Source organism: Zosterops lateralis, assembly GCF_965231275.1.
Source record: "Zosterops lateralis genome assembly, chromosome: 1".
NCBI lineage: Eukaryota > Metazoa > Chordata > Aves > Passeriformes > Zosteropidae > Zosterops > Zosterops lateralis.
The window spans coordinates 121,057,198-121,067,913 of NC_139762.1; positions in this window are offsets into that span (position 1 = coordinate 121,057,198).

The window sequence follows — 10,716 nt, forward strand, 5'->3', positions numbered from 1 at the left end:
TCGCCTGCCCTGCCCTTCCCTTCCTTTCCCGCCCGGCGCTCCCCGCGACTGCGAGCGCTCCGCCGGCCGGCAGCCCGCGCCCAGCCCCGCCGCAGCCCCGCGGCGCCCGGCGGCGCCCGCCCCCCGCTCCTCCCCGCCCGCCCCCGGGCCCGCCCGGGCCCGCCCCCGGAGCCGCCGCCGCCGCCGGGCAGGTGCGCGCCCCTGGGCCGGGATCGTCCCTCAGGGACCGCCGCCTTCGCCCGCTCGCTCCCGGGCAGGTCTCCGTGAGCCTTTTGCTCCGGGAAAAGGAGCCCCACGCTGGTCGGGGGCGCGCAGGCCGGGGGCGCGCAGGCCGGGGCGGGGCGGGGGCGCGCAAACCGGGCCGGGGTCCCCGCCATTCCCGGGGGGCGGATCTGTGCCCTGCCCTGCCGTGCCCTGCCCTGCTCTCCCCGGCCCTGCCCTGCCCTGTGCCCTGCCCTGCCCCGCCCGGCCCCGCCTGCCCCTCGGCCCCCGAGCAGGTTGCTGCTACACCTGCTAGCACCTGCAACAAGTAGGCAAAAAGAGAAGGCTTCCGAGTGCTACTTGTGGTTCTTAGTTTTGGTTTTGGTTTTTTGTGGGTTTTTTTTAATTTTTTTTTTTTATTTTTATTTTTCTTAATTTCTTACTTTCCCTGAGGAAGACCATGGTTAAGCTGAAATGGTGCATGAAGAGCACCGCCGAGTTGCGTTTTCCAAATCACGTGTGGAGCCCACCGAGTCCCATGGGTGGAGAAATATGGGGCAAAAAGTGAGTGGTGTGGAGGTTTTTCAGGGCCAGCGCTGCTGGGAACTCCATTAGGAGGCTCTCGTTTTGCCATCAGCTCCGCGGTCATCAGGCGACTGAAGAGCTCTAAATCCTGCCAAGTACTTCTTTGCCAGATATTTGATAATCAGATAAAAAATTGTAAGGGCAAACGATAGGAGAAACACGTAAGCGTAGAAACTGCAGAGAGAATAGCAGGGAAGGCATTGAAATCTGCTGTCATGGTATCCTAGCTTTTAGTTCTTTCACAGTTACAGACCAGGACTGGGAAAAATATGAAAGAAAATGTTTCTCTTCAATGGGGATTTTGTTAGAAGCATGAATCATATTTGTTAATAGTGAGTTGTGGTACTATCTGGACACAGATGATTTGGAAAAGTGCAGAAATAACAGTGGCTGTGTTAGTAGTGATGAATAAAAGCAGAAATATAATTGCAAGTGGAAGGTTTGAATTCAAAACATTAGAAATTGAAACAGTTAAGCTTCAGAAATCTGTCAAATTCAGCCCAAATGTAAGCAGTTTTGATTTAAACCTAAATGAAATTAAAGTATTACGCATACTAAACATACCCATGTAACTTGAATGAATTTTCAAACTTTGTACTTCACAACCCACTCTTCTGTGTACATTTCTATGCCACATTTATACAGTTTAGTGCCAAAGTACTTCTGCTCTTTCTAGGAGAGAGCTGGGTGCCATAACTGATACTGTTGTCTCCTGTCATCATAAGAAATGTGTGCTTCAAAGCCTTCTTTCTGTGCCAGTAAGAGGATTTCTAGTTCTGCTTGAACATGTGGAGGTAGAAGTCAGCACACACATTTGGACACATACATACAAAGAAAAAAAGACAGAAAAAGACACAGTCAAAAACTTGTGTCTTTTCATGAGATGATGGAGAAACTTTCAATGCCTCTTTGAACCCAGAAAATTTTGTTCCATAGCTTTGGAGTGTAGAAAACCAGACAAAAATGCTGTTTCTGTAGCGCAGACATGCGGTCTTTCATGTATCATTGGACAAGGCTACGAAGTGTGCTGAAGTTGAAGGACTGAGACCTTCACTACAAAATGATATTTTTGGAAAGCTGTTACAGAGAATGGAGGGCATGTCTGAAAATTTGCAGTGGGTAGGTTTGCTGAAGAAGACACAGTGCAGTATTCTCTGAGTATTGCTCAAGCTTACTGGGTTTTATGCCTACATGGCTTGCATTTATTCCTCAAGAAAAAGATTGGAAACAATTGTGGTGACAACACATGTGCTTTGAGGAGTTTACTATTTTCACTCTTTAATTTTTTTCCTGTTTTCTTTCTTCTGACAGAAGCGAAAGCTCTGTCATGTTTGAACAGAGTTACAGAAGAAACACTTTATATGGTTATGGGGAAGACCTGTTGGAAGACAGCATGGATAATAGCTGATACTGGTGTACAATTAACTAGTCATTGACGTTGCCTGCTCATAACTGCATGCTATTACATCAGCAGACTTTTTTGAAGTTGTCACGATTGAACTTGGAGCTGCTGAGCATTGGGTGTGTCTGTTACGGGGCTACTGTTGCTTTGCACTGTGTTTCTGGGCACTGTGTGCAGAAATGAGGTGTAAAGCCAGAATTGCCTTGGACAACAGTTCTGTGCCCTGAGCACAGCCAGAACACAACCAGCACGGAGAGGAGCAGAGGTGGGGTGTGAAAACAGATTAGCAAATCCAGACACTGCTGCTGTGACTCAGCAGAGGAAGAGGTGGGTCTGATGAGGGAATGGGAGATTTGCCCAGCTCCTCTGTGGATCTGAGCTGTTTCTTTGAAGGACCAGCTGTGTCCCGCTGCCCGATGGCCTAGCCCATTATCACGGTTGTTCAAGTCCTTTGCCAAGCTGGGTATCACTTTTGGCTTGGTATTGGTGAATAACTGGATTTACTGTTGTAAAGGCTTGGGTAATTGCACCCCTGATGTGTTACCGTACTGTCACTTAGCAATGAATGGTTTATCCCTAAAGCTGTTGTTGTACTGTCTCTTACAGTATCCCAAACCTACAGCTAATTGGGGCTGCCTGAAGTTCTTACATCTGTACAGTAGATGTTGTACCATTGCAAAAATTAAATAGGCATCTGGCTATTAGTCCTGTGTTTTACCCCCTTGATTTAAATTTTCCAGGTTTTAATACTAGATTAGCTGAACCAGTAAGATCAGGTGGGCCAGAAATGAACAGTGAAAATTTCAGGAAGGAATAATTTTATTTTTCTTTTGTTATCACATGTGTGTCAGTGGATCCTTCTTTTGTGACGTGCAAATGATGCTAAAATCAGTGGTAATTTTGCATGTGGTTGATATTTCCAGGTGTACTCATTTAAATGAGGAAATCAATTTAAATTAACTTGATGCTTGATGACAAGATGAATTCATCACTGCCAGCCTTCTCTTATTATATTTTCAGCAGGGGATAAATTTTAATAGATGTGAGAATAGAGGTGCATTGCAGAGAATGCTCAGCATCACTTAGCCAAGTCTTGATGTAAGAAGCCACAGGTGTCTCATTGCTGATGAGGCTCTAGATTTATTATTTGGATTTTTGGTTGCGTTTTCTTTTTTTGCTGACAGATTTCGTATTGAAAAGTCTCAACCTCAGTTCAAGCCACATCATATTTGCTTCTGACTATGCTGTAAGTAATGCTCGTATTTAACCTTTAGCATGTATATGTTAAATACCTTAGATGCACAGATTTTTTTTTCCTTTCCTTCTTCCCACAATTAAGTTAAAAATTATTCTACAACTCCATAGATGCAGGAAGTAAGCAGTTACAGGTATATAAATGAGTTTCTCTTTTATCCAAAGTAAATGGAATTAGTTTCACTATTTTTTTAATCTACATTACAAGAGTTCTTTTCTGAAATCTTTCATGCATGTAACACTCAAAAGATACAAGGGCCAGGTGCAGTTTATTATTTACAAAAAAGTAATCACAGCACTAGGTCTGATGGCACTATATGTATGCAAAACATGATGACACAGTATGTATGCAAAAACTGTGCTGCAGGGTTATATTTAAAAAGGTCCTTGCTATAGGGATGGTCGATGCAGCAGGTGAAGATACACTAACTCCAGACATTTAATATTAACTGGATAAAAAACTGCTGAGTTTAAACTATTAGTCTATAGATATCTGATGCATGAATACAAATTAGGCACATTTATTCTTACTCTAAAAAGCCTGATTCAGCAGGGAATTACTTTAAGTACTTTAGTAATCCCATTTACTTCAGTGGGACTACACATGAGCTTTAAATTAAACATCTGCAAGATATCTGTGCTCAAATACAGCAAAGCTCTGAAGACTGTTCTCAAACGTTTTGCAGAATGAAGGCAGGATGTTTCACTGATGGGCTCCACATCACATGTTGTATTGAAGGAGTTCACACAGGACTGCTGTGTGGGAGGCAGAAATACAGAAGTAAAGGTAGTACAAAACACACAGTGTAGAAATTTCAAAGGCAAGTAGGTGTTTTCTGGCTCCATATGAACAGCTGCAACTTTTATGCCAATTTTTGTGTCTAGAGTCTATGTTAAAGTTTTTAAACATAGTTCTTTATAACTTTAACACAAATAATTTTGTCTGACTCCTAGAACAGGAACATAACACTTGTTCTTTATACACTGTAAATCCATGTAAGTTAGTATAAATACTGAAGCAGTAATTCTAGAGGATTTTTTTTTTCAAAAAATCTGCTATAATATTTGAGTAATATTGTGTTATGAATCTGCTCTCCTAGATGTGTCAGTGTCAGTTCTACCTTGCAGTTGAAGCTGGGATCTAGCCAGTAAGACAGTATATTTAATTCCAGAGATACTGTGCTTACTCAGTGAATACAGTTATTATTTTCTTTGCAAAAGTGCTGATAAAGCTTATAAAAAACAAAAATACAGATCCTCTTCTAACTTGAAAACAAGATGAGTATGTTCTGTACCCAGACTTCTATTTTCAGCATTGTTCCAAGCAACTGAATTAGATTTGAAATAAAAATGCAGTTTATTTTTTTTAAGGAAATGCAGCATTTATGTTGAACACCTTTGTCTCTGAAGAGATTTTAACAGTAAAAGAACTCTCTATACAAATAAGTTGTGTATTTGTATATATCCAGTGTGTTTGAATGATTTTTTTAAATGCATAAAGATATTACAATATTTTATAATAGTGGAAAAAATATGATAAATTGTTCCTGGATCTCATCAACATTTGGAGTTGTATCATTGGTTGTTTGGGGGTTTTTTATATATATCTACAGAACAAAACTGAGTGGATCACTATACCTTAATCCACGTACAAAGAAAAAAGAACTAACTCCAAATGTGTTTCATTTTATAATACTTGATTTGAAGAAAAGTGTTATATCCGTGATTACCCCAAATTAGCACTCAGATTATATAGGTGAAAGAGATCTAGAAATTCAGATTTATCCCCAGTAAATTTTTCCTAAATGGTGATAGAAATTGTGCAATTGCTGTAGTTCAAATCTTGTTTCCTTGGGCAAGATGGGAAAGGTTTGTGGATTTCCTCTTTGGAGGAAAATCCCACTTCTGAGGATGGCTTGCATGGTTTTGCTTGAGCATTTTTCTTTAGCTTAAGGAAGCTCTGTGGTGCGTTATTTTCTTGTAGATCTCATGATTGTCACAGTTGCTGTTGTTTGGACTTTATCTGATTATGTTATATTATTGGTTGCTAAAGTTTGATTTCAAATACAAACCACCCTATTTGGCTAATATTGTGTCATATTAAAGTAGCATAATTCTCTGTGAGTCCCAAATGACATTATGTTTTTTACATTTGTGCCAGGAATCGGAAGTGTGGTGATTCTGTTCTCTTCCACTCAACAAGATGATGTGTAAAAACTCATCTTCTGTTTGTAATTTGCTGTTGTCCTAATCCTTTCTCATAGAACACTGTTTAGATAGTTGCTTCCCACCTTGTTTTAGTGAAGCTGAGTTTCCCTTAGCAGGCTTTCACTAGCACACACTTTTTCCCCTCCGCTTTGGCATTACACTCCCAAGTTAAATTAATTTTCAGTTTTAATTCCACATTGCAGTTCCTCACAGGTTTTTAACAGTTTCCACATTTGCATGTGCAATAACTGAACTCTTTCAAGATCAGAGTTATTAATGAAAGTATTGCATATTAAAGCATTTGGTACAGATTTAGCATTTCATACATCTTTCAGGCTTGGGATTTAATAATTAATAATCATTACTTAATAACTATATATAGTGTGTAGTCTTTTACAGCTTTACTTAGATCACATTTAACAAATGTCAGCAGCTTTGCTGAAGTCAAAATACATAATATCTCTTTTAGGCTGAAGGCTGAAATAGAAAAGCTTTTAGCACTTTGGTTTATCTCACTGGTGTGGCTGAAAGCTTTTTCTCCCCACTGAGCAGCGGCACAGCCCTTCCCTTTGCCATCCTCCTCCACCTCTAGGGCTGTCTCAGTTTCCTTTTCTGTTCCTAACTAAGACTCATTCTGTGACTTGGCCTTTCTGATTTTGCCCCTACATACTTGCACTCTTCCCTAAAATTCATCCTTTAGTAATCTGACCTACTTTGTCCTTGCGTATGCTTCCTTCTAGTGTTTCAGGATCCTTGAAGAGCTCTCAATTTAGTCAAGTTTATCTCATGGTACTCATCTTTTTTTCCCCTTTTCATCGAGGTAGTTTGTTTATGCCCTTCACACTGTTTTCACATTATATTAACATTATATTTACAGATTTCTCTCTTTGGACTTTATAATAAAATAAAACCTAGTAGAGAGCAAATCTTAAGTTTATGGTTTTTACAGGACAGTCTTGGCAGACACTGGCTTGAGATATTCTCATGCCCCCAACCCTCTGTGCTGCCAGCACAACTGTTTCTTCAGTGAGCTGTGATTTGGATCAGGAAACCAATCCAGCTTAAAAATAATCCAGCGAAAAGATTTATTTTTATTTTGCTCTTAAAGCCGAATCCTTTGCTCTGTTTGCAGAACATTTATGCAAACAATTGCCCTAATGCAATTGAAAGCATACAGGAAAGCTGTCAGCTTTACTGTTCACCTTGTTTATTTGTTTTTAATTCCATTCTCTTTTTCTAGGAATTACAAATAACATTTTCCCCATAATCTTGCACCCCAGTTGCCCTCAGTCTTGCACTTTCAGTCAGTTTTCTCACTCTTGATTTAAAAAAGAAGAGATATTCCAGATTTGATGTAGTCACTTACCTGCTCAGTAACAAAACTTTTCCCTGTACACTGGCCTTCCAGTACTTGAGGGAAGACTACAAGAAACATGGAGATTCTAAAAGAGTATGTAGTGACAGGACAAGGGGGAATGGCTTCAAACTGAAAGAAAGTAGGTTTAGGTTATATATAGGAAGAAATTCTTTACTGTGAGGTTGGTGAGGCACTGGAACAGGTTGCCCAGAGGAGCTTTGGACTCCCCATCCTGAGAAATGTTCAAGGCCAGGTTGGAAGTAGCTCTGAGCAACCTGGTCTAGTGGAAGGTGTCCCTACCCATGGCAGGGAGGTTGGAAGTGGATGGTCTTTAAGGACCCTTCCAACCCAAGCCATTCAATGATTCTGTACTGAAATTATGCCTTCCCAACAGGTCCCTTGGTTGTTGAAGTCCCCCATGTTCAACCTGTTCTGTGCTTTGAAGAACTAACAGCAGCACCCAATGCTCTTGAGTCCTGCATTGCTGTGTCCTGCAGATTTTCCAGGTGCCTGAGTAGGACCAAAACCCGACTGAAGCTTTTCTAATTGTTTGTAGGATTCATATTAACTCTCACATCAGGTAAGAATTGGGGTTGTTTAATATTTATTTGTTAGTGATGTGCAAAGCATCTCTCTTCTACCTGGATGTGTATTTTGTGGCTTTGCTATTTTTAAGTTGTAGAAATGACATTCTCCTGAGATCTTAACTTCTCTGGTAATTTTCATGTAAATTAGCTAATGAATTAAATAACTTTCATACATGCTGCTTTAATACCGTAGGAGAAAAATTTCAGTGGCCTTCCTGTTCACCATGGTGCTATTTTTCAGAATACCTCTATTGAGAGTTATATACCGCTTTTATCTTCCCAGAAATCTAGGCTTTTTGCCATGCTTTAGGCCACTTATTAATTGAAAATTCTCCTTTATTAGTTAGCATTTTCATCACCGGTGATTACAGACCTGCACAGAGCTCTAGTAAAGAGAATTCCTTCATCAGACAGACAACTCTGCAGTGTTTCTGTCTCATGTGACTCCAGTGAAGGAGACCAGAGCTCTGCAGGTCACACCACGAGACCTTTGCAATGGTGAGTGCACCTCAAAGAAGGCACCCATCCCAACTTCTGTAGGGATCACAGTTCTTCAGCTGCTCCCTGGAGCTTGTAGTTCCTTATGATCGGCCTTGATTTTATCAGGCAGAATTTATCATAGGGATGAGGCTGTGTGTCTGTCTGCATTCATACCTTACTTTGTCTTAACATGGGATGTCTTGTGTATTACTTTGGGTTTTTTCTTGTAAAAATGGAAATGTATATATTTTTTTTTAACTTGAGTTGTGATAAATTAATGTTAAAATAGCAATTAGATATGATATTTCTAATTTTAAAATACATTTTGAGGGCCTTGGCTGATGTCACACTCCTGCTTTGCTGTACTAGATCAGAACAAACAACTGTTGCATTTCACCAAGGAATTAGTGTCAATGCTTCTTATACCTCAGATAATTGTTTTTTCTGAGTGAATCCATTTGTGAAATTAATTGAAAATCACTGTCATTCTAAATATGACAGCATTTGGGTTTTTTTGGTGGTTTTTTTTTTTTTTTAGTTTATGATGGAGAAAACAAGGCAAATGCTACCAGAGATGCAAAAGTTGAGGATTTTCCTGTTTGATACTGAATGTGATATGCATATAATATGCACAGTATAGTCACTTTTGAGATATGTTTCCATGAACAAAGTCTGCAATAGAGGAATTGAGCTTTAGAGGACATTACCATAGGGCTAAGCAGGCTGTGCTGCAAAGACCATTAATAGACAGCCACTCCCTCAATCTGCTTAAACTTTGGTGAGGATAATGCGGCTTACTCTAACTGATTTTTGATAAAACAGTAAAAGACAAACAGATGCTTTTTATGCCTGAGTTGAGATGTGCACCCTATTGATAAATTTCTTCTGCTTCTTCAGGAATATTTGTCCTGGGGAAGAAAATTTTTCTCACCACAGCTAACATGCAAGTCAAACATCTTAATGTATTTTGATATTTAAGTTCATATTAAAAAATATAGCAAGGGTTAGTGCATCATAATCAGCCTAACCAATGAATTAAACCTCCCAGCTGGTATGAGATTTCATTTATTCTTCATTTGCTTCTCTTCTGTTGGCCTTTTCAATGCTCTTAACATAATATCATGATGTTTTTATATGTTGAAGAAACTCATTCACAGTGTGGATTACAGTATCAGCCCCCTCTGCATCTTGAAAACTGGCTTTCTTAGCAAATGCACTTACTGCAATGCCACATTGGTTTTCTATTTGTCCACTGGAATTTCACTTAAAGATTAGATTCTGCACTTTGGAAGACACAACCAACAATGCAGAATTTTGAATGCCTGTCTGTGTTGTGCATGTGCAGAACAGCTTTTTATGCTCTTGTTTTGGTGAATTGACATGAATTTGTGTTTGCAGCTCTGCATGTGAATAAGTTATGTATATCTATGTCAAGTGTTTCTGGAAGTACAAGATAGACATTGGATAAATTAGTATTTGCAGTATTTTTTTCCTAAAAACAAACTGTATGATTTGGAGAGTTTTAAGCCTTTTATTTAAAAGTAATATTTTCTTCTTTTTTTCCCTCTAGTTGTAGAGTCTAAAGCAGGTTTTCTAGTGCTTTTTATCAAAGTATCTTCCTCTAGAAACTGCAGTTGTCATAGGAAATAAAATTCTTTTATGTAGGAGTTTATGATCTTGTACAAAAGGTCCTTTATTAAAACTTATCAATTATTTTGAGTTTTTCTAAACCACCTATACTTTGTATTAAGTATGTAATGAGGGAATTTAAGATTTCTGCAGAATATAAAAATATTTCTTCTTTGACAGTGTCTGCTCTAATCATAGAATGTTTGTCTTCCTAATAACACAGTGTATTTGAAAAACAATTATATGATATTTTCTTATGTCTGAATGCATGATAAGTGTAACTGACTTACAAAATAATAATTTGTGTTTAGTTTGGCATGTATTCATCACTAAATCGTTAATTTTAGGTATGCCTAAAATCACCTGTGCTATTAAGTCCATTGTGGAGATCACCTTAGTTTCTCTTTTAGGTTGTCAATTTTAAAATTTGTCATTAACCTGCATGGTATTTGGTTATTTTAGGTGCAAATTTTTTTTTCCAGCTGAATTGAGAACTAAAATTGATTTTGCAATTCCTTTATTTCATGTGATAACATTGCAAAATTTTTTTTAATTCACCCACAGTTCTCTATCTGCTGTTTTTGCTTATGAGAAGTTCTGCCATGAAAACAAAAATTTAATAGAGCTGGAGGACTGTTTCTGTGATACAACATGCTAAAGTTAGAAGCTGGGCGTTGCTTCACATGTGAAGTTTTGTCTTCACATGTGAAGGGATATAGTTTTGGTTTTATGTAAATTTGAGACTGCAGTTTTTGTCTAAAGAAAATTTAAATCAAATTTTATTTTTACCAGCTGGTTGCATATTTGCAAAATTGAGTCAAATGAAATATTTAAAAAATGTCAGCCAGTTTCAAAAATTTATGATGTCAGGATGTTACTACCTTAAATTTTAGTATCCAGAAAGGGAATGAATCTAGCATTCTGCAACTTTGTAATTCTCGAGTTCTAGTGCTGAAATGTATTTGTATGGGCTAAAGAGACAAAAAAAAAAAAAAAGGCAACAACAACAAAAA